Raw genomic sequence first — 24,548 nt, 5'->3', positions numbered from 1 at the left:
AGGAGGAAGACATGGTACTATTTTCTTTTATTCTTGGTCAATATTATTTTAATCCACTTTGTGTGCTAACTAATTTTTATTTTTTTTTGCTAGGATAAGCATGTTTCAACCGTTGATGATGAATGATGAATCTAGCTACAGATAAAGACGAAGGGATAAGGCCTCAAAGTTGCTTAACTATAATGTTTGGTCTAGTGTTTTGTAATGATGCATTTATTATGTACCGGTTGTAGTGTTTGAACTATGTGTTGCTATTGCTCACCGAGGACAGATTGGATCGTTGCACTATCTGTAATATGTTCACTTCAATGTTTTTGTGTGTTGCTTTTGCAGCTTTTATATGTCTGCCTATTATATTTATGTTATGGACGATTAATTTGTTTGGATGTACCATGTAATCTGATTGTTATTTGCAAGGTACAATATGATCAATTGATCATATAGCGAATATTTTAAATTATACAATCAGCTGAATATTATGCTAATGTGTGCTCAATCTCTCTGTTGATTGAACTTGGGTTTTTGGGGGGCTTATCGGGTTTTGGTTACCTTGCGGGTTCAGTTGCAGGTGCAGATTTTCACTCAAATCAAAATTTGGAGTTGGGTCAGGTTTAATGTCCGGTCTGCGCATAATCCACCCGTCCCACGCTTCCCTGTTGTCACCCTTAGATATTAAGTACCGTTATGCGTACGACTATAATGGTAAACTCATGTACGACTTAAATCATCTAATAACTTATAATTCATTACTTCAGAACAAGAGCCAGTACGACTTGAGTCATAATTCATTAGTTCAGAACAAGAGCCAACAACCGATATAGATTAATGCTATTCATACTCTGGTCGTACGGATGAGTCGTAATTGGAGCACTTTCTTTAGATATATTTGCGAGCATGATCGATAGCTAAGGTTGCCGGTGCGCCCTGCAGATATAATAGTGACCTTGGACACTTTTGCATGCATGAGAAGCGCCGGGAATTGGCTGGTCAAATTAACAACCAGTGTTATCGTCATATATATAAGCAACTAAAGTAGCGGCACCATCTGTGGAGGAATGGGATGAAGGCTGTAGCTTTATTTATTTGTAGCTTGGCATCAATCTCCTCTTCGCCCATATCCAGATCCAGATGTCAGTACATCAATAGGGCACAAGAGACGGACAGCCTATCCAGTGGCTCGGTCAGCCGTGCAGGCTGCTCAAAACATAACTAATGAATCCGTCTCCACTTGTACAACTGCAAAGCGAAGATCTTTCAAAAACTACTGCAAAGCTAATTGTCAGGCTAGAGAGCACTAATACGTACTGTAGCTTTCTACAGGTGAATGAAAGTATATGAAGCTGGTGGTTTCTAGTTAACAATAACAACCATTCCTGAGCTTCATTGTTAACCGGGGGCGAATAATAAATCAGATAGTATATATGTATCTGGCGATGTATGTCTGCACTTGTATCCGTCGATTGCATCATCGATGTGCACTAGCTCTCTAGGGTTCAGTGCGTGCGAACACGGAACACCCCTGTTACTAGCTAGTACTAGTAGTATATCGAAAGCGTGGCTCATCAGTTCTGGGTGGGATATGTTGCGCCAAAAGGGCGTCGCAACTCGTTTATTTATTGTATGCATTATCGAAATCCGGTTCTTTGTCAAGTACTCGTCGTTTTGTTGAGGGCAGCACTCGGCAAAGTTCTACTCTCGGTAACGACCACGTTTACCGAGAGCAGGACACTCGGCACAGAAAACACTCGGCAAAGAGCCCTTTGTCGAGTGTCAAACTCTTGTCGAACCTAGACACTCGGCAAAAGGCCGTCAGCAGCCGTCTGTAGCTGACGGCCGTTACTTTTGCCAAGTGCCAAGCCTTGGCACTCGATAAAGTAGCTTCTTTGTCGAGTGTTTCCTAGTGCACTCGGCAAAGGTACTGTCAAAGGGACCCGCTAGCGATCTCTTTGTCAAGAGGTAGTCTGGTAGACACTCGGCAAAGAGGGAAACTCTTTGCCGAATGTCACCTAATATATTCGGCAAACTCTTTGCCGAGTGTCACCTAATACATTCGGCAAAGGTTCCGTCTTTGTTACCAGCCGCCGTGACGGTGACTTTTCTTTGCCGAGTATCTCGTGACACTCGATAAAGTCTTTGCCGACTGCCCGATAAAAAGTACTTGGCAAATAAGTTGGTGCCGATGTATAGTTCGTCGAGCTCTCTTTATCGAGTGTCAGTGTTTTTTAGGCTTTATCGAATGATTTAAACACTCGACAAAGAGCATGTTTCGGGTAGTAATGAAAGGCAACGATGCCGCAAGATATATACACGCGCAGGGCTAATGGCTCGATCACACTTTTAGTAGCGTGTGGTTTAGACAATAATAGGATTCTTGTTGAAGCTAGTTTAATATAATTGTACCATGTATAATATTTTAGTTACAACAAAATGATAATTCAGTTACAATAGACTAGATATTAGCTAGTTTCTGTCTCTTTTTTCATTTTTAAAATTCTAACGAAAGATAGGTTTTATGAATCTTAGTTTGTTCATCGTATTTTTATCAACCACACGCTTCAAATGTTAGAATTGTAGGCATTTTTCATATCATTTTAATTCTATAAATTAACATTATGATGATGACATATAAAAGATAATTAACCATAGAAATCATGATCTCAAATTGATCTATACCAATATGGATCAAGAGAACATAAAGCATATGAATCATATCTCTACTATTTATTAAGGCTGCAATAGTAGTCTGTCGTTCTACCTCTGACATGTTCTACCAACTGCCGTTCTGCCTCTGAACCGTGGGGACCTGTTTTGTCATCTACCTGGCCCCACGTCGTACACGCCTCCTACATGTGGCCCCCCACAGGCAGGCGCAGGCCGAACACACCCTCCAAAATCACCTAAGCAGCCCCGCGCAAAAAGACGTACCTCAGTGTGGCACTAGAGCCGGAGGTGTTAGAATGAGCAACAGATGATCCACAACAACGCTTATAAGCCACGTTCCGTCTCTTTCAATGACCGGTATGGTACTAATCAAACAAATCCCATACCAGTGCAGCCCAGCAATTCGACGTGCGGCCCAGCAGCCCAGCGCCCCTCCTCTTCAACGTGCGGCCCAGTATCCATTGCCTCGGCCGCGCAACCTCCACCACGGCAGAACAACATCCTCCAACTCCAGCGACCTGCAACTCCCCCTCTCTTCAACGCGCGGCACAACCACAACGGCCTCCTCCTCCCCCACCGGCGGACTCCACCACCCCACCGGTCGGCGACCTCAACCGTCCCCACCCCCGCGTGCACCGCAGATCCACAGACAGCTCCACGACATCGTCTTCTGAGGAACCTAGATCTCGCTTGTCCGTCTGCATCCGCTGCCTCCCCACATCCCCCACGCGAGCTGCCCCCGCGTTCACTCCGTGCGTCAGCCTCCCCGTGCGCAACCGTCCCCGATGGTGACTGCCTCTTCACGACAGCACGGACTGCCACGGCTGCCAAGGTCAACGCGCGCGAGCTCAGGCACCGCGCCGTGCACTGAGGTCTACGTCGCCGTGAGGCACCTCTATGCGACCTTCTCTTATTCTCATATTCCCTTCCACTTTTTCTCCGCTTCCACCAAACCAAACTCTGGTAGAGAAATTTCTCCCAAATTTCAAATCAAATCCTCCGACCCCTCACAGGAGAATTCTGCCCAGCATCATGGTGATCCGACTCGTTTTGGCATGGAGCGCGTCTTTTCCGTGGAGGAGATCCCCAACCCCTGCTAGGCCCCACCGCACCCTCAACCAGCGGTTGCCGATGATGTTGCTGCACCAGTCACTAGGTGGAGTAGGAGGGGGGACGCGACGGACATGATGAACTGGTGCCTGTCGGAGTGGTGCTTCCAGAAATTTCTTGAGGAGGTCGTGCTCGATAGCTCGAGTCCCATCGTTGCCGTAGAGTAGAGGTAGCAATGGATCTAGAGTCAAGGAGGCGAAGAGCAAGCCACTAGGGGCCATGGCACCGACGTCAGCCTGGAGATGGTTGTTGACCCCGTCGAGTACAACATGATGCTCAAGCAGAAGTTGGAGAAGGACCTCACCACTTGCCTTTAGTTGCAGCTCACCCGTGTAATCCTGTTTGCTTCAAATGGTCAAGGCTCGTAACAGTTTGTTTGTGTTCTTATGTGAGCAGGTGTATGATGTACATGTATCGCACTGCTTCGCATAGAGATTTTTAGTGGTTTAGAGGATAAGAAACAACTATCAGTCAAGCACAGTATGTCGTAGCTAATCTTTATGTAATGGGCTAATGGCTGCTTACTCATTGTCAAAGTTAGTTTATCGGGCATGTTTTGCTATTGCATGCCTCCAGCTCAGGTGTTTCTGAATGTTGTTACATGTAAAATCCAGTTTCTTTATCCTACTTATTTGGTAATTTCATTTACTTATCTAGGCCTGGGACATGCAATTATGTTGTTTTAAAAATGCATCTTAATGTTCAATTTATTACATAAAAGATATCTATTGAATCGATATTCATTAACTGAAAACATTCATCATGAAGGAGCGCAGATTGTACATTGACTTCCTTTACTTCCACTTAGTGCCTTTATCTTCATATTATTTTCTTTCATGCAAATGTGAAAGTATCAATCTGTCTTTAGAGGTTGTATTGTGCACTTTGTCTTCTAAATTCATATAATATCGTTATTTTCCATAGGTTGGAAGAGATCCAGGTGACGGAAGCCATACTCGCTTTCGGCCTCCTCCAGCAGCGCTACGAAGACGAGGTGCTCGAGGTGGCCCAGCGGGACCACGAACTGGTGATGGAACCTGCTCAACAACCACGCACGCTTGACCTAGCCCCCACTGGAGACCCTCGTTGTGGCCTCCTGAGCCAGATCACGCCTCACCTTGAACTGCATCGACGCCTCAACCTGTCGGGGCAAGGTCACGTGCCTTGCAGAGGTTGGTTGTGTGCCTCACCAGCCAAATTGAGGTTGTTCGTTTCACCAACTCTGATTTTTTGGGCGCGGGTTGTGCGTGCAGGCTATAAGAATGCTGGGGGGTTGTACAACTCCATAGCTTGGTGATCACGGTGGAGGACTACAACAGCTCCCGCAGAAGGCCTGCCAGCTTGTTCGCCATGGACCTCAACCACAGCAGGCTCGATCTCTTCTACTGACTGCTGGTGTGCATCAGCACCGTCAACCTTCGTGCATCCCCCAGTTCGTGTACCGGTACTTTGGCCACGGCAGAGTCGACATCTGGTGAGCCCCCATGCCCCACGGTGATTTAGTCGGCGCAGTTGTAATTCTTATTACAATCTGCTCTTTGGTGATGTTGAACAAAAAGATTAAATGTGATACCATGCCATGTTTAATAATTTTGACATGTCAATATCTGCTATTTGATTTGGGATGGATTTGTTTGAGAAATCTCTGTTTGTGGTCCAAACACCTTTGCTTTTTGAATAGGTCACCTTTTTGCGGTTGCCTCCAATTCTGTATGTTTGGCACATATGCACAAAATTTTGACATTTTTATCTTTAAACAATTGACCTCTCAGAGATATATGAGGCCTTGGAATTGAGGAATGGTGGATCTAATTATTTTGGCAAGGGTGTTCTTAAGGTTAGTTAACCAACCAATGTTTATATTTCAGTCTGAGGGTATTATACTAGCTTTATTTGCCATGCACTCGTATTCACCATAGTCATTCATGCATCCAATGGTTATGGTTAACTTTATATAATAGAAACCAACATTTCTATCCTCCACCTTTTATGTGCAATAAATTTTATTTTGAGAACCTTTTGAAGTATATGCTCTAAACTTCAGTTAACTAAGTGTAGTTTTTGGCTTAGATTTTGAAACCACAGTAACATGTTTTAGTGGTTACAATCATTCTGTTTTTATGGGTTATTTTCTCTTTTCATATTGGACTAATAAGTCATATTGTCCTTTTCTTGGTTGTTGGAAAGATTTGTATCTCAATTATAAAGTTACACGATTTCATCGATGTGATATATCTCAATTCTAAAGTGCTTTGTCCGTCTAATTATGATTTTGATGATTAGTTTATCTCTATGATGTGCCTTTTAATTGTTTCTCGTTCCTCTAATGGACACACTCCAGATTGTGTCCTGATAGTATTTATTGTTCTGATTACTACCTGTAATATACACTGAACTCGTGATGTCCTGATAGCCCTGTCTTGAATGGGCAACTGCCTTCAGTAATATTTCATTATTTTCCTTTCACCTATTTACCATGTGTTCTTATCTGGTCATTTTAAATAGGATCTATGTGAATAGAATCTGCTATCCTTAGTTGTTGTGATCGTTTTTGTGCTGACTTATGCAAATTTTGCAATGATATTGGTAGGATCACCATCCCCAATTTTGGATTAGCGAGCTCAAAGTTCCATGTATAGCTAAGAACATATGTTTGGGACGTCATGTCTGCCCCGATGGCAAGTCCATAGTGCCTGATATTTAGCTGATCTTAATAATGGGAAATGTTTACATGTAGAATTTTCTTGCTACATTGTATACATGCTTGAGCACATCTTGTTTGAAATATCATGTGTTTGAGACCTATCAGATAATTATCTGCCACAGGCATGTCCGCCCTGTTAATGCACTAGGAGCTGCCATTACCATCCTTGGTTATGCTTTTCCTCAATATAATGAAATGATTACTTTCTTTAGAATCGAGTCAAGAGCGGCTGTTGGCTATTGCTATATTTTGTGAATGGTATCGCGTTTTTAACAAATATTTTTTTCACCCATTGCAGGTTCAGTTTCTCAACTTTGTTCTTTGCCCACAATAAGTGAAATCCATCATGATTGATCTTGGGACAAGTGGGTGGATGGAGTTGGTCTTACTATGGAGGGTGCTGGCCGCGGAGGAGCGATGTCGCTTAGCTTTGACTTTGCGACGACGCGCTGATATGTTTTTAGAGCTATGGATCAAATTTGTTGGCTTTGAAGGACAAGATCAGATTATTAGCTGATAACTTGGCTTTGAATTTGGATGCCAGACTGCATGATCTTCATCCAGCATCTTGGTATGCCAGACTGTGTTGCATGGTATCATATTCCCTTGGGCACTAGATTCATCAGAGCAGCTGGGGCTGCTGTTTTACCAGTCATAAGCCTATAATATTACAATGCCAAAGTAAAGGACTGACATACCACATGATACATAGATGCCAACTAAAATTACTGGTGCAAATTGGTGGTACAACTTGAGGCCTGAAACAAGATATCCCTTCTTATTACATGATTTGAGGTTTACATGGTTCATTTTTCTGTTTCCTGGGATGAACATGCTTGATTTGTGTTTGCAAAGCATATAAATTACTAGATGGGATACTAAAAATGGTTGGAATTTTTGTGAAACTAAATCATACCACCTACTTGGGTCATATCTGTTAGAGCAGCTCCAGTAGTTATGTAAATTTTAACTCTCTAAATCACAGATTTAAGGAGTTGCTAAATAACTTTGGTAGTAAAAAATTGAGTTCTCCAATAGCTCTCTAAATATATGTTGTAGTTTTGTTTTGAATCTATCCATATAAAAAAAGTCACACATGTCAACAACCACCTTCATTACCTACATAATGTAACCATTTTTTTGTTTAGGAAGTTAGTGAATGGTTGTCAAATGTGGATTGCTGAGTTCTTGGGGCCCAGGTGAATGTTCTGATAGTAAGTCCTTGTCATGTGGGTTGCTTATTAAGTAGCAGAGTAGTAGTAGGTTGCTCCATGCTTATTGATCACTATTAAATAGATGGTTCTCTAGATAAATGTGTTTTGAAATTATTGTACTTAACTCTTCTCTTGTAATGCAGGCAGAGTGGTGGTTTGCGATGAGCAAATCTGATTCTAAAGACAGTCAATTAGGAAGGCTACAATCAAGTGTGGCATCCTAGATTTTGAAGGAGAGGTTGCACACGCTGAATGAGGCTGTGATGGTGATGTCTAGGGCTAGCGTGCTGAAGAATGGGAAAATCTCTACTAATCCTTAAGGGTGGACGGAGGGCGTCCACAAACCTCACCACGCCTCCGCCCATGATACACGCCCCGCACGCTTCTTCCTCGCCGCAGGGTATCCCGCCCGCGCTAGCCACCCCGCCCCCTCCCCCGGCGCCGTGATGCCCGCCGCCGCGCACGCTCTCCTTCCTTCCCCCACACGCTGCGGCGGCCGAGATGAACGCACGGCTTCCTCCCCACCAACTGCGCCCTTCCCCAAACCCTCGATGCGCTGCTCTGGCCGAGATCCCGCTCTGAACATCCACCACCGAGCTAGCAGCTGTTTGCTCGCCTCCCCCACCTAGGAGCCTCCAAACTCTGCCCCGCCATGCCGGGCCTCGCCGCCTCAGGCAACTCGCCCCCGGCGGCGGTGCCAGCCCCGCGCCATCTCTCGTCGCCGCTGCCCCGCCGCGCGCCGCTGTCCCCATCGCCCTCCGCCTCCACGCGCGCCAAGCCGCGCCCCCTTCCCGCCCCCACCGACGACTCACTGGACAACCCAGATCATAGACCTAATACTGAAGGGGTAACTATGGCTGGGTATGGTTTCAGGCTCCCGATCAGCCGGCTATACGCTCGGTATTTTGGCGGTGACCTGCAAATCATCTCGATGGAAGGTAGTATTATGCCATCATAATACTACCTTGAAGTGAGGAGCCGTAACGACGAGCTCGCTTTCACACAGATGATCAATATGGTCAAGGTGCGGCACAACAATGTGGTTCCAACCATGGCCTTGGGAGTGCAGCAGCTGAAGAAGGAGCTGGGCCGATCAAGGAAGGTTCCATTCGAGTTCGATGAGATCCACGAGTTCCTTGACCGGTTCTACATGTCAAGGATTAGCATCCACATGCTGATAGGTTCGCAACCTTCAAACTGCTTTGTCAAGAGCTTAATTTATGAAGGGTAAAACTTACTGTCAACTTCGTTTTGGCCAGTTTAGTTATTGGACGTGCTATGCTAAATATTTCTCTTATATTTAATTGTTATTTGTTTTCCTAACAGCTACTGTACTAACATATACTACTTTTCCCCTGAAAGCAGTAATCCAAAAGTTCAGTGTAAATCTGTCAAACTGAGGACAGATTTTTTGCCTCATTTATATGTTGTTCAACTATATATTGGGACTTTTGGTCATGGAAAGTATGATATGGTTTAAACTGAAACTGCATCTTCATAGTCCCATCTGTGGGGCCTAAGTCAAATGATTGGCAGGAAAGTTGAGTGTTTGTTGCTATTAGATAGCGTGGCCTGAGTTGTTTGGTCTTGATTATTTTCAGGGCAGCATGTGGCTTTGCATGACCCTAAACCGGAGCCTGGTGTCATAGGCCTCATCAATATAAGATTATCCCCAATCCAGGTGGCTCAAGCTGCTTGTGAAGATGCCCGTTCTGTCTGTTTAAGGGAATATGTATCAGCTCCTGATATTAACATTTATGGCGATCCAAATTTTACATTTCCGTAAGTTCCATAAACTTGGATCTTTATCGATGGTATCATTTTGTGCTGCCATCATGATGTCGTAAAATGTTTTTCGAATTCGATTTGGATGTATCTTATAGATCACATAATTTGTCTGTGTACATTTTCATTGCCTTCATTATGTCAGTCCTTTTAATTGGCTTGCTCTTCGATATAAGAAAAACAAGAAAAAAAACTGAAACATTAGCTAACCTTTTGGCTTTGTCAAATGCACATACGTCACATTACACCTACACCTGATGTTATTTGAATTGGTGAAGAACTCTCTCCGTGCGGTGCAAGAATGTTATATGAACTCTGATAAAGATGTTCCCCCAGTTAGAATTATAGTTGCTGATGGAGAAGTGGATGTCACTATCAAGGTAGTAGTCCTTGTCATAACCTATCAGCAACATTCTAGCTACATCTATTTATTGATGGAAGTTCATATCACTCTTGATGCATGTGGCAGACTAGAAGTAATTGTGCAAAGATTGGTTCTGAAGTTTGATTATTGAGTGGGTGCTCTTCTTGTAACGCAGGTTAGCGATAAAGGTGGCTGGATACCAAGAAGCGGCCTCCCAAGAATTTTCACGTATCTGTACAGCACTGCAAAGAATCCTCCTGAGCTAGATAGACCTAATACTGAAGGGGTAACTATGGAGTATCACATCTGTTGGAGAGAATGGCCTTCAAGAGCACAGTGAATCGGACCCACTTACGGTTAGTTCGTGAGGTAGAAGCCATTGGAGGAAATGTCTCTGCATCAGCTTCCCGTGAACAAATGAGCTATACATATGATGCATTGAAGAGCTATACACCAGAAATGGTTGAAGTTCTCATTGACAATGTGAGGAATCCAGCATTCCTTGATTGGGAGGTCAAAGAGCAGGTACTTTATCACTGAAAATAAATTTAAGTTCTTTTTTCATCCTTTTATGAGCTAAACTGGCAATATGTTCTTGACAGACCCATGATAGATTAGCTTGTATTGTTGAGATGAAGAGAATGCAAGTTTGAATGGCTCTGTGCCACTTGATGTACATGAGAGATTGGGTAGGCGCTCTACTAATTATTTACCATATTTAAATCAGTCTTCTTAACCCTGAAAACTACAAAATATCTCATTAGCCATACCTGCCATTCATATAATCATATCCTTTTCAGTGACATGTCTTAACTTTCTACTTTGAGATAGAGAGCATGACTGTCTACTATATTTTGTTGCCTCAATCAAATAGATAAGAAGCTTTGTGCATATGGCCAACGACGCCTTCGGTAGGAGAGTCGCCAAACTTCTTGGCGATGTCCTTCATGTGTTGCTTTTAGTTCTTTTAAAGACTCCTCTGAGTGTTGGTATGTTTCTAATTTGTTAGGTTAGTTCTTAATCATTTCGTAGATGCCTTCCTTCTCGCATAATGACGCAAGATGTTATATTTGGCTTCTGCTGATCATGCCTATATATGCATCTGTGATGTGAATTGAGATTCATTGAGCAACACATGCCTTCTATGTTGGAGACGGGGTTTTAAATAGTGATAAAATTTATGGCAGGTGTTTTTTAAATACATACATATGTACATATAAATTTTGTTCCCTCAAAACGTACTAACCCTCTCCGTGTTTTTGCAGTATCTGACCGAGAACAATTATTTCGTGATGATTAGGGTAATTGGGCTGCCCGGTGTAGGCAAGTCAACCATCATGAACGAGCTTTATTAATATGATGCAAGCTACCTGGTACGATACAACTTCTCTTTTGTTGTGCTCTTTTTAGTGTCGTGCAAACACTTGGATTCATTGCTTACTGAGATGTCATTCTAATGATTATTGTGTAGGTCCACTTTTCAGTCGATTACATGTACATTATTCTTAATATTTCTACCATGTAATATCTTTTGGTAGCTTGCATCGTATTAATAAAAAATCTTGGTGTTCTGCAATATTTTCATCATGTAATATATTCTAAAATTGCTCTGTCTAGCTGCTTTCCAGTGACAAAAAAGATTCCAAGAAACCACTTCTTGTCTTCCTCCACTGCTGTCTGTCATCTTGCTCTAAAACAATCGCAGTCCTGCAAGTTGTTGCTGCTCCTCCTACCCCTGCCTCTGCAATTGGTTTTGAGGGATATGAGAAGCACCTCGAGATCAGCTTCTATGAGGCACCTGTCTTCGCTGACCCCAACGGAAGGGGATTGTGTGCACTCTTGCGTCCCTAGATTTACTCTATTTCTGACCATGCATGGTGCACCGTTGTCTCTGAGCTATCAAACGAGGACTTTGACTCTTATGTCTTATCTGAGTCAAGCCTGTTTGTCTACCCATACAAGATTCTGATCAAGACCTGTGGGACTACAAAGCTTCTGCTCGCTATTCCGAGGATCCTTGAGCTTGCTAAAGAGCTCTCATTGCCACTTGTTGCAGCTAAATACTCCCGTGGGACATTCATATTCCCTGATGCACAACCTTCCCCAAACAAGAACTTTGTTGATGAGGTTTCCTTCCTAATCACTTCTTTGATGGCCTCAGGTTTGGTGGTAATGCTTATGTGATTGGTGATTCTGCAAAGCATAAGCAGAAGTGGCACGTCTACTATGCCACCACTGAGCACCCCTGAGGAGCTTGTTGTTACTCTTGAGATGTGCATGACTAGGCTAGACAAGAAGAGAGCTTATGTCTTCTTCAAGACCTCTATTGATGGTTACACATCTTGTGCTAAGGATATGACCAAGCTTTCAGGTATCTTGATAATTTGTTTTCCATCCCGTATAACTTATTTGAAGGAAAATAAGTAGTGTAGCCTCATTCTGTTCTTATTAGTGATAGAGAACAATCTTAGAGACTTAGACTATTTTGTTTTAGCACATGATGTCTTATTCTTCTATCAGTTTGAGTTAGGTTACTATATTAGTGGTGTGGTGGTTATTTGTGCTCCACCAAATGTTTTTTAAGGTTCCCTTGTTTGAATGAAAAAGAAAAAATAATCTTTTATATGACAGCGATAAACAAAATCGAGAAACTATTAATACATAATCCACCTTTTGCAATTTGCATCAATGTAAAATCCTGAAACATGTACATGGAGTATTGGTTGCCAGTTAAGAGTACATTCTGATAAGCCTTTTGCATTTTGCTGCTATTTACATAGGTTTCATGATTCAGGATTTTACATTGACACATGTTTCAGGATTAAGGCTATCCTTGCATTTAGGCTATCCTGAAACCTATCACCATTGACACAGGTTTCAGGATTCAAGCTATCCTTGCATTCTTATCCATGGAATTCGATTTGGCTGATACTGACATTGGGTTTCAATATTTTGTTAAATCTTTATGACTTAACATTTTGATGACTGACATTGGCATGAAATGATTTAAATGAATGGCATAAATTGGTTAGCGTTTGTATGTTATGTAACATTGGAAAAATTGAAAGCTTTTATGCTATTTATGCAGTGATTGTCATAGCCTTCTATTTATTATTTCTTCTGAATTCAAGTTTCAAGACAAAGAACATATTGAAGAATTTGACCAGAACTCAAGCATCAACCATGTCGAGATTAGCGTGCATGATATGGTTAGTTCTTGTTTGCTAAGCATAACTGTGACCAGTGGCATCGTCAAGGAGTGCATCGTGACCAGTGGTGCTGGCAGCAAGGCCATGGCACTCAGGGTCCATGGGTCGTGGGTGTGGCTTGTTCAACGCCTACTATTCGCGGGAGTCGGTGAGGTGCCTGCTAAACTTGGTGGAAGTGGAGTTCAGTTATGATGCTGACATCGACCTCGTGTTCATTGACCTGCCCGTGCTAGAGCAGGAGCGGTACCGGTGGACACTGGAGATTGTGGTGTAGGCCATGACGCGTGGGCGTCGACGTCAGCGCTTGTCTTCGCGTCTGAGCCACTCTGAGTTGGAGACCATTGACATTTGTGATGTGCATGAGAGATGTATTGTGGCGTCTTGTTGTATAATTGGTATGGAGAGAGTATGTTTTGCTATGTCCGTATTTGCATACTCTATGTGCTCTGAATGTTGTATAACACTGGACAATAAATGATGATGCCCCTTCAATAGGAATCTCTTCTCTAAACAATTAATAGGAATCTGATCTTCTTTACTTTGATCTTGTATTATCAACTTAGGATTTTCTTATTTCGATTAATAGTGTCATTGAACTAAATTTTGATTGTTCGAAATGGCAGACTTTGACATTTGTTATGATTGTTAAGTTGATTCTTGATAGCAACACTAAATAATGATCTATGTGTGTACAAGTGCCATCTGTTGCAACACACGGGCATATACCTAGTAAATATAATAAGTATATAAACATGGTTCATGAATTATTACGGAACAACTGAAAATAAACAGATAGCAATATAAACAGAATGACTGTAAAATTGTAACAGACAGATATAACATATTATAATATGACAGAACAGAGCTACATACGAAACAATAGAGATGAACATATATAATATGCAGAATGTAAAACAGTAACGAACTGAATTGATCATACCCTCCCATGCGCTCCGAGGATCCGGATCCTTGTCCAACTTCTCTTGCCATCCGAACGAGATGAAGACGCCAGGAACCAGTGAAGAAGACAACGACAGACGTTGGGCAGTCGCGTAGACGCTCCCCAAAAACTTAATTGCCGATCCCCCGAGCAGGGTCTCGAACGGCAAGGGCTTCGGAGGCACCTGCCCTCTCGCCTCTCTGTGCGCGCAGAGTCATGAGATGGGAATACTCTCACTTGCGGCTGGGATGTGACTCTGAAATGGTTCCGTTCTCGTGTACCAAGTGCCAGGGGTTCTCCTCTACTTAACCTCTCGCAGAGGGAAGCTGAAGGAGAAGGGTCGCATGCGGCACGCTAGGAGACGGGCAGCTGAAGGACAAAGGTCTCGCATGCAGCTGCCGAAGAGACAAGCAGTTGAAAGGCTTAACCTGGAGTTGAAACTCCCGCGGTTAATGAGTGGTAAAAATTAACACAACCACACCACGCCCACTCGCCGCCTGCCTGCCTGCCACGCCACGCCACGCCACGCCCGGCCCGAGCCCGGCTCGGCCGGCGGCGGCAGCGCGCGCGTGTGGCACGCCCTTGTCCATTTCTTGACTTCTCAAATTAAGTGGAATAATTCACACCATATAAGTCAAGCCAAAAGACCCTTGGACTTCCAATATGGTACTATTGGTATTCTCCACCATTACACACCATAGAGTTTATTCAATAAATGGGCCAAGCCCATAAAAGATCCAACAATCCCCACCAAACTCTAGGGTTTGTAATGATGAAGTATCAGAATCACAATCCTTCGATATACCAGTGTTTCGATGGAGACTGTTAAGTTGAACATCCATCTAGAATAAGAGTTTCACTCATTCACAACTGAACAATGGACTAAGCCTTGAATTGACAGTTTTGTGCGAAGTGAGATTCACTCAAATCCTTTGCTGATACTAGGCTGCAAAAGGGTGTTCCCGTTGTTTAGAAGCATATAAGTCACACTTCAGTGCCTTTCATGAGTATTTAGGGATTACCCAAGTACCATAGACTATGACCAGCAGTCTGACTCATATAGGTGTATTCCTCAGAAGATGTTCTATAGGACAACATCTCATCTTTATAAGACTCTTGGAATACATTAAGGTAAAAACCATCCTGCCTTACAGATAGGAAAGATGTGCATCAGAAATGAGTTAAAGAAGGGATCTTTCCTCACAATCTACTCCTAGCTTGTTTCTCCACTCTACTTCACGGGATCTCCGATCACATAGAGCAGGTTACCACTAGAGTAAATTTCACATGGGTCTCATACTCATTTCTCTTGATGCACTTTCTATCACATTGCGTGACAGACCCTTAGTGAATTAATCTGCCAGATTATTCGATGTGTGGACATAATCCACCATTATAACTCCGGAGTTTTTCAGCTTTCTGACAGATTTCAATCTCCTCTTAACATGCCTTGTGGACTTCATGTTATTCCTAGAACTGTTAACCTTTGTAATCACAGTTTGATTGTCACAGTTCATGGAAATAGCCGGTATCGGTTTTTCAACTACCAGTAAATCCAATAGGAAATCACGAAGCCACTCGGCCTCAGCCCCAACAGTGTCTAATGCTGCGAGTTCTGCTTCCATTGTAGACTTCGTTAAGATAGTATGCTTGCAAGACTTCCAGGAAACAGCGCCACCTCCAAACAGAAACACATATCCGCTTGTGGCATAAAGCTCATCAACATCAGAAATCCAGTTGGCATCACAATAGCCTTCCAGCACTTTTGGGTTTCCGGTATAATGAATACCGTATGTCATAGTACCTTTCAAATATCGCAACACTCTCTCAAGAGCACGCCAGTGATCATCTCCTGGTTTCGACACAAACCGACTTAGCTTACTCACAGCATAAGAGATGTCTGGCCTTGTTGCACTTGCAAGGTACATGAGCGAGCCAATGATCTGGGAGTATGTCAATTGATCCCTTGCTATTCTCTGATTCTTTCTCAATAGCACACTAGGGTCATAAGGTGTTGGAGCAGGATCACAGTCACTAAAACCAAAGCGACTCAATATGTGACGGAACCTCCCAAGTAATTAGGCCCACCTACAGTTGTCCTTATCTAACAGACATCAGTCACCCTGTAGATGTTCCTAAGTCACTTGACAAGTTCGGTATCTTTCCTTACCTCACCAGGAACGTTTCACCCGTCTTGCAAACATTACAGAACATCGGAGATAAAGAATTGCGGAAGCGATTACATAAACTTACATTTATTAAAAAGTAAGATCAAGTTGGTTATTACAGACCAGAAAATATAAGCGAGTGCTGAGTAGTATTATTACATAACTAAGGGAGGCAAAAACTCCTCCCGATAAGTTTTTCACAAAAGTTTTCCTTATGGAGGACCACGTCCTCCCGCATCTTCACTCTTGTTTCTCATCATGGGGAACCACCTTAGCACAGAAGCAACAGAAATCTGCTACTTCCTCACCTAAAAACAACAAAGGGATAAACCCTGAGTATGGAATTACTCAGCAAGTCTTACCCGACTAAAGAAAAGACTCTCAAGGGTATGCTGGTTATATGGGAGTCAAGGTAAGGCTTTTCAATAATCAAAGACTCTGTTTTGCAGAAATGCTTACTAAAGTGGATCCTTAAAAGTCCAGTTTTATTTGTCAAGTTAAATACAATTACCTGCAACTAGAGTTCTTTCTACCCTAGTTCAATCACTGGTCCTGCACTAGCCAATTTCTTAACAAAAACCCATCATCTTTAGTGGAATGCTACGTGTAGGTCAGTGACCAAGTCTTCATAACCGCGAAGGTACGACGATCCGAATTGATTATACTCAGCTGAGGATCTCCAATCACACGACATATGTAGCACTTAACCCTTGCATATGTCAACCCGCCACCGGGGTTCTTAAGACCAGATCAGGTTCACGCAAACCGAGAGCACAGATACACCACCGTCCAGCCTCTTGCCACGGAGGGTACACGCTACTCTCGCCACCGCTCCACGCCCATTTCGTGTTATCTTATTCTGGCCTTAGTCTGCCCGAGGCAAGGCTTACCCATGACGAGGCATGTGACCAGTTAAAGGGTCCTCAATCATCAAGCCTACATCGACAAGGTCCTTAATCGACTCAGACGGAGACACTACACCGAGACTTTCTTCTCGTGCAAGTCACCCGCCCGGTCTCAGCTTAATCATTTAACCCAAAAACTTGGTACCTGGCAGAGGTACATCTTTTCCGATGTTGAATCCATCATGGCCATGATGGATCCATCATCAAATTTTATTTTCGAAAACAACCCTCCCACTTTGCCAAACATCTTTTGTAAAACAAATCCTTTTGTTTTTCTAAAGCAATACTAAGCATAGTAAAATCTTTTTGTAAAAACAGGGTTTCAAGGAAGGTAATCAAATTCAAGGAAGGTAATGCAGGAATTGTTTAATCAAGCAACTCCTATCACCTAATGCAGCAAGCAAGTGAGAAAGATTTTAAAAACATCAAGGGAGGTGGCAAATGCACCGGGGCTTGCCTTCGTTCACAGGTGAGTCTGGCTCGGATCCACAAATATCAAAGTAGAAGCAGTTGCCTGCCTGAGAATCCGAGGGTGGTGGTGTCCTTTCTTCGGTAACTTCCACTTCTTCTTCGCGTTCTAACATAACCATATACATATACATATATAAGAATGAATGCCATGTAATGCGTATGAGAGTGCGAAGACAATAAAGATTTATTATCTAAGTCTTGAATACAACTTTCCTTCACGGAACTCCGAGAACTTAGGGTTTCCGGAGTCGGTAAAGGAGTTCAAAGGGCAGGGGGTGTTTTGGGTTCTAGTTATCAAACATGGTCCAAATCAATTCAAACTCTACCCAAGGCTTCTAAATATTGTTTTAAGTTCCCATAAGAAGTTTGGGCATTTTTGGACTTACCAATTATTTTCTAAAAATCCATAACTAATACTTTTAACTACTTTAAATGCCCTAAAATTTCTTATTTCTAATAAAAATCACAAAACTATTTTTATTAAATTCTAGGGAAAATAACAAGCCTAGGAAAATTGGTTTCACAATTTTACCATTTTTCTACATTTTTCTAAAATTGTTTTGGCTCTGGAGTAAAAAGAAAAAGAAAACAGGTGAATAGTACTGGGCTGATTTCAGCCCAGTGGCCCAGCTCAGAGGGAGAAAGGCGCCCGCGCGTGCCCGCGCCCTGGCGACTTTGCACAGAGACCCCCGTGTTTTCTGTCTAACTGCGAACGAGTTCTTTCACTGTTTAACAGAGTCACTGACGTTTACAGATAGACCCCCGCACTTCCATCTATTCTCGGTTCGAGGTCCCCGACGGCGTTCACGCCCAGCCGAGCTCCGGCGAGCACCTACGCCGGCCGATTGGGGCAACGGCTAGGGTTCCCGAGCGGCGGACACCAAATCCAAGCTACCCCGAGCAATTTCCCCAAGTTAATTGCACGATTGGTGACCTATTCTAGCCTGCCCACGAGAACCGTGAAGACCATGAGCGTTTGATCGCGTTCCCGACGAGTGGTGGTCTCTTAGTTCAAATTGGAGGCTCGGTAAGCATCACAGGGTGACAAGAGTGCTCAAACAAAGGAGAGTGAGGGATGAACGGACCTAGAAAGGGCTGGCCGCGGTGAGCAGTTTCTTGCGGTGGCGGAAACTTGATTTGGGGAGAATTCCAAATTCGCGGATTCCAGTGAACGACCGTGGCTGATTCGTGGTGGCTAGACAGCTTACTACTCTACGGAGTTCGGGGAGGGGTCAATTTATAGTGCTAGCGGGCGGTGGCCACGAATTTTGAGCAAGACGCGCGGCGGCCGGAGGTGGAAGAAAGCACTGGCGCATGTAAATCCGTGGCTAACGGCGTGGCAATCTCCCCGGCGACGATGGGACAGCCTTAAGGTGTCACGGCGGTGCGGTGGAAAGGCTAAGCCATGCGGCGCACGGCCGGGAGGCGGTGGTCACCGGCGAGTTAATCCGCTTCGGCTGCCGGGCAAGGGGGAAAGGACGATGGGAGTCATCGGAGTGGAGTCCAGCTCACAGGCGGCGAGGATTTTTACCGGGCGGGACTTATCCGATGGCCACGGCGCACGAATCACAGCGACCGGGAATCAACGGTGACGGGCCACCGATGACGAGCAAAAGGGGGGGGGGGAAACCGTAATCTTCTTCAGTCTGGAGTTTACTGTACCATGGCGAATTCAGCCAGATGAACTGACAGAGCAAGTTTAAGCCACTTTTTCTCTGATTTTCAAATGGCAACACATCCAGTGACCTATAGCAAAGTTGTAGAGCTATATACTATCTACAATTCGACTATAAGGACTGAGCTCATTTGATCACTAAATCAAGGTGGAATTCATACTCAAAGTTCATCCCATCACACTGTTAATCTGAATTTCAGACTTCAGGCAGTCTGACAGTCCAACTTCAGGCTCAATTATCTTCCAATTTTTCACAAGAACATGGCTTGCACTCTCAAGCAAACTTGTTCTCCTATAGTTGGGCTATAATTTTGATGTGGTGACCTAGGGCAAAAACTCTATAGTTTGAAAGTTACAAGGCTCCAAAGTTGAGCCAATATCACTGAAATCAGACTTAGGCATTTGAGAAAGAGTGTGGCTCTTTTGCACATAAGTCCAAATCTCAGGGTTTAACTTGCAAACTCACATATTTGTGATCCAAATGACTTAAGATACTTATTTAACTTGGTTTTTGCACTTTAGTCCAAAAGTGGACTAATTTTGCACATAAGCCCCTAGGGTTTGATTTTAGGGTTTTCCAGGGTTCCAATTAGGGTTTTTGGTATCCCAGGGGTATAAATGTAATTCAACTTTATTTTTAGGGATATTTTATGACTATTTCCATAAAGTATTTAGGTTTTCTCAATTTGGGTTAGGTTTTACCCCTTTAATCCCTATTTAGGGTAAAGCTTCCTATCTAGGGTCCTATTTGCAAAACCTTAAAACAATACAACTTGTTTGAAATTTTTGCCTAGTGAATGCACTCTAGGTGTGTCAAACATATGCAATGCCAATGCTTATGATGTCATGCTCAAGTTTTAGTTACAGTAACACCAGGGGTGTTACATCCTTCCCCCCATAAAAGAATCTCGTCCCGAGATTAAAAGTCCTAGGGTGAGTAATGGAAAAGGAAATGTGTCACATTTTTATTCCCTTATTTCTGGTACAAGGCAGGGGTGATGTGGGGGTCATTTCTTTATTACACAGTTATACAGGCTTTACAATTTACAAGAGGCTAAAAAGCCTGGGAAATTCTTATCTAAAAAGTCTTGAGTTTCCCATGTAGCCTCATCTTTGGAATGCTGGTTCCATTGTATCTTATAAAACTTGAGGGTTTTTCTTCAGGTAACCCTGTCCTTTTTATCCAAGACTCGAATAGGGTGTTCAGAATATGTCAAATCCGGTTCAAGGACAACATCTGTTACTTCAACGGTTCGATCAGGAACCTGAAGACACTTCTTCAATTGTGACACGTGGAACACATTATGCACAGCAGACAATGTTTCAGGTAGTTGGAGTCGGTACGCCACTGGTCCACATTGCTCAAGCACCAAGAATGGACCAATGTACCTAGGTGCAAGCTTCCCTTTAACCCCGAAACGCGATACTCCCTTCATTGGTGAAACTTTCAGGTAGACATAGTCCCCTTCATGAAAATACAAGGGCATTCGTCGTTTGTCTGCATAACCCTTCTGACGAGCTTGTGCTTTCTTCATATTATGAATAATTTTCTGAACCTTTTCTTCGGCCTCTTTCACCATATCAGGCCTAAAGAAGTACCTTTCCCCAGGTTCAGACCAATTTAGCGGAGTACGACACCGTCGCCCATATAAAGCTTCAAAGGGTGCCATCTTGATACTTTCTTGATAGCTATTATTATATGAAAACTCCGCCAAGGGCAAACATTCATCCCATTTCTGTGAGAAGTCCAGAACACATGCCCGCAACATATCCTCAAGTATCTGGTTCACTCTCTCAGTCTGTCCACTGGTTTGAGGATGGTAGGCCGAACTGTGGAGCAGCTTGGTACCCAGGGATTTATGGAGCTCTTCCCAGAACTTGGATACAAATTGTGGTCCACGATCGGACACTATAGTCTTCGGAACACCGTGCAAACTGAGAATACGGGCAATGTACAACTCGGCATAGGTAAGTACCGGGTAATATGTCTTGACCGGCAGAAAGTGAGCAATCTTTGTAAGTCGATCAACAATCACCCAGATAGAGTCATACCCTTTTGCGGTCCTGGGTAATCCCACGATAAAGTCCATACTTCTGTCTTCCCATTTCCATGTCGGTATTGGTATTGACTGTAATGGACCGGCAGCTTTCAAATGTATAGCCTTGACACGTCTGCAGGTGTCACATCTAGCCACATAGCGTGCAATTTCGATCTTCATCTTTGTCCACCAGTAATGTTGCTTCAAGTCTTGGTACATCTTAGTGCTTCCAAGATGAATAGAGTAGCGGCTAAGATGTGCTTCATCAAGAATTTGCTGGCGGAGCTCTTCATTCTTTGGCACCAATATGCAGTTATTAAACCATACAATGCCTTGTTCATCTTCTTTGAAGCATTTGGCTTTTCCAGCCCTTAACTTCTCACGAATGTGTTTCATACCCTCATTATCTTTTTGGGCATCAATTATCCTTTGCAAGAGGACTGACTCAAGCTTTAGCTGATTCAAAGTTCCTTGTTGGACCATTCCCAGGTTTAGCCTCTCCATCTCTTGACATAAAGTGTTCTCGGAGGTCTTCACCGTAAGACAGTGACAGGAAACCTTACGGCTTAGTGCATCTGCCACAACATTGGCTTTGCTTGGGTGATAATGAATTTCCAATTCATAGTCCTTAATAAGCTCAAGCCATCGTCTCTGCCTCATATTCAATTCTGACTGGGTGAAGATGTACTTCAAGCTCTTGTGATCTGTATAGATATGACAAACATTTCCCAGCAGATAGTGACGCCAAATTTTCAGGGCATGGACCACAGCAGCTAGCTCCAGATCATGAGTTGGGTAATGCTCCTCATGTCGGCGCAACTGCCGTGAAGTATATGCAATTACTCGGCCCTCTTGCATTAATACACAGTCGAGTCCACTGCCAGATGCATCACAATATACATCAAAAGGCTTGGTGATGTCCGGTTGAGCCAATACCGGAGCAGTGGTCAATAGTGTCTTCAATTGTTCAAAGGCTTCGTCACACTTCGAAGACCAATTGAATCTAACATCATTCTTCAATAAACTTGTGATTGGCTTCACAAGCTTAGAAAAGTCTGGTATAAATCTGCGATAATATCCAGCCAGTCCAAGGAAACTTCGGACCTGATGAACAGTGGTCGGGGGTTTCCGCTCCAAAATGTCCTTGACTTTGCTGGGGTCTACCGCTATCCCTCTGGCAGATAGAACATGTCCCGGAAATTGAATTTCTTCCAGCCAAAACGCGCACTTGCTGAACTTGGCATACAACTGATGTTCCCTCAGGCGCGTTAACACGATCCGTAAATGTTGGGCGTGCTCCTCTTCATTCTTGGAATATATCAAAATGTCATCAATGAAGACCACCACAAACTTGTCTAGCTCGGGCATGAACACTGAGTTCATCAAATATGTGAAGTGGGCCGGAGCATTTGTTAGCCCGAAAGACATTACCAGATATTCAAATAATCCATAGCGCGTAGTGAACGCGGTCTTTGGTATATCTTCAGGCCGAATACGGATCTGGTGATAGCCCGATCGGAGATCAATCTTTGAAAATACCCTTGCTCCAGTCAATTGATCAAATAGAATATCGATCCTTGGAAGAGGGTACTTGTTTTTGATGGTGACCTCATTCAGGGGCCGATAATCCACACACATTCTTAAGGTTTGATCCTTCTTTTTGATGAATATGGCTGGGCAACCCCATGGTGATGAGCTTGGCCGGATAAATCCTTTCTCCAGGAGATCTTGCAATTGAATCTTCAACTCTGCTAACTCATTAGGAGGCATACGGTACGATCTTCGAGATATTGGAGCCGTACCGGGCTTCAACTCTATTACAAACTCTACCTCCCGCTCAGGTGGCAATCCCGGCAAATCCTCGGGAAAGACATCGAAAAACTCGCATACTACCGGGATATCCTTGATTTTCGGTATCATGCCTTCATAAACTCTGCCAGTGGTTTTGTTTGGAATAGGGATGGGCAAAAGAATTTCTTCTTGATTATGGTTCAACCTGATGGTTCTTTGATCAGTATTGAGTGTTGCTTTATGCTTGGCCAACCAATTCATACCCAAAATAACATCTATGTCTTGGCCTTTCAGGACAATCATATTGGTAGGAAAGTCCCGTCCGGCCAATGATACGGGCACTTGATAGGCCACTTCTCTAGTAAAAATTTGTCCCCCAGGTGAGTGTATTTTAAATCCCTCTTTTGATTCATGGCATGCAATGTGATGTTGCTCCACAAATTTCTTGCTAATGAACGTATGCGAAGCACCAGAATCAAAAAGAATGACTGCAGGATGACTGGCCACGAGAAACGTACCCATCATCACTGGTTCTTCCGGTGTAGTGGCCACTTGAGTATAGTATACGCGTCCCGTCTTCTTGAAATTTTTGCCCTTAACATTTCCCTTGCTTTGAGAGGAATTCCCCGATCCTTGCTGATTATTTGCTTGATTCTGCTTGGGATATGGGCAATCCTTGATGAAATGTCCAGACTTGCCACAATTAAAACATCCGGTTGAAGAGTTAGGCAAGGCAGGGAATCGAGTGCCGGGGCACCCGGCTGACTTGGGGCAGTGGGGGCTTTGTTGGGACGAATAATTATCGGCTGCTTGAAAGGGAAGGTTGGTACACGCGGAGGAGTCTGATTAGAAGGCCGGAGAATAAACCGTTGCCTTTTTGCTTGGCCCTGATTAGTCTTCTCACCACTAAATCCCTTGTTCTTTCCGGATCCTGCATATTTTGCTTCAACAGATAGGGCTGTGCTGACAGCCTTTCCATAAGTCAAGTCAATACAAGCAGCCATTTTTCTCTATAGCCGATCATTTAGTCCTCTCATGAAGCAATTTCTCTTTTTCAGATCAGTGTTCACCTGATCAATTGCATATTGGGATAGGTGATTAAACTTGTTGAGATACTGATTGACAGTATCTCCTCCTTGTTTTAGCTTCATGAACTCTTCTTGCTTCATATGCAGAACGCCTTCGGGTATATAATGCTCATGGAAGGCTACTTTGAATTCTTCCCAGGTTACTTGACGATTGGCCGGCTGAACGGCCACAAAATTTCCCCACCAAGTGCTGGCAGGGCCGCGTAGTTGTTGCGCTGCGAATAATGGCTTCTATGTCTCTGAACAACACAGAAGACCAAATTTCTGCTCAATAACCCGTATCCATTCATCGGCTTCCAGTGGATCTTCAGCTTTCACAAATAGTGGTGGACGGGTTTCCGAGAAGTCCAGATAAGTAGTTTCGCGGGGGCCTTGTTGATAGCCCCGCCCACCAGGCTGCTGAAATTGTTGACCCGCCATTTCT

The 24,548-nt window shown here is 43.6% G+C and overlaps 1 long non-coding RNA gene across 1 annotated transcript; it reads left to right on the top strand.

Annotated features, from left to right (window-relative positions):
* The first annotated feature begins 10,027 nt into the window (after positions 1-10,027).
* LOC103639141 (uncharacterized) lies at positions 10,028-12,084 on the top strand. Its single transcript, XR_559254.2, has 3 exons — positions 10,028-10,363; positions 11,104-11,211; positions 12,000-12,084. It is a non-coding gene; the product is annotated as an uncharacterized lncRNA (long non-coding RNA).
* Positions 12,085-24,548: the final 12,464 nt, after the last annotated feature.

This window comes from Zea mays, chromosome 9, assembly GCF_902167145.1.
Source record: "Zea mays cultivar B73 chromosome 9, Zm-B73-REFERENCE-NAM-5.0, whole genome shotgun sequence".
Lineage (NCBI taxonomy): Eukaryota > Viridiplantae > Streptophyta > Magnoliopsida > Poales > Poaceae > Zea > Zea mays.
The sequence above is the reverse complement of the archived record's forward strand: the minus strand, read 5'-3'. Positions and strand labels throughout refer to the sequence as shown.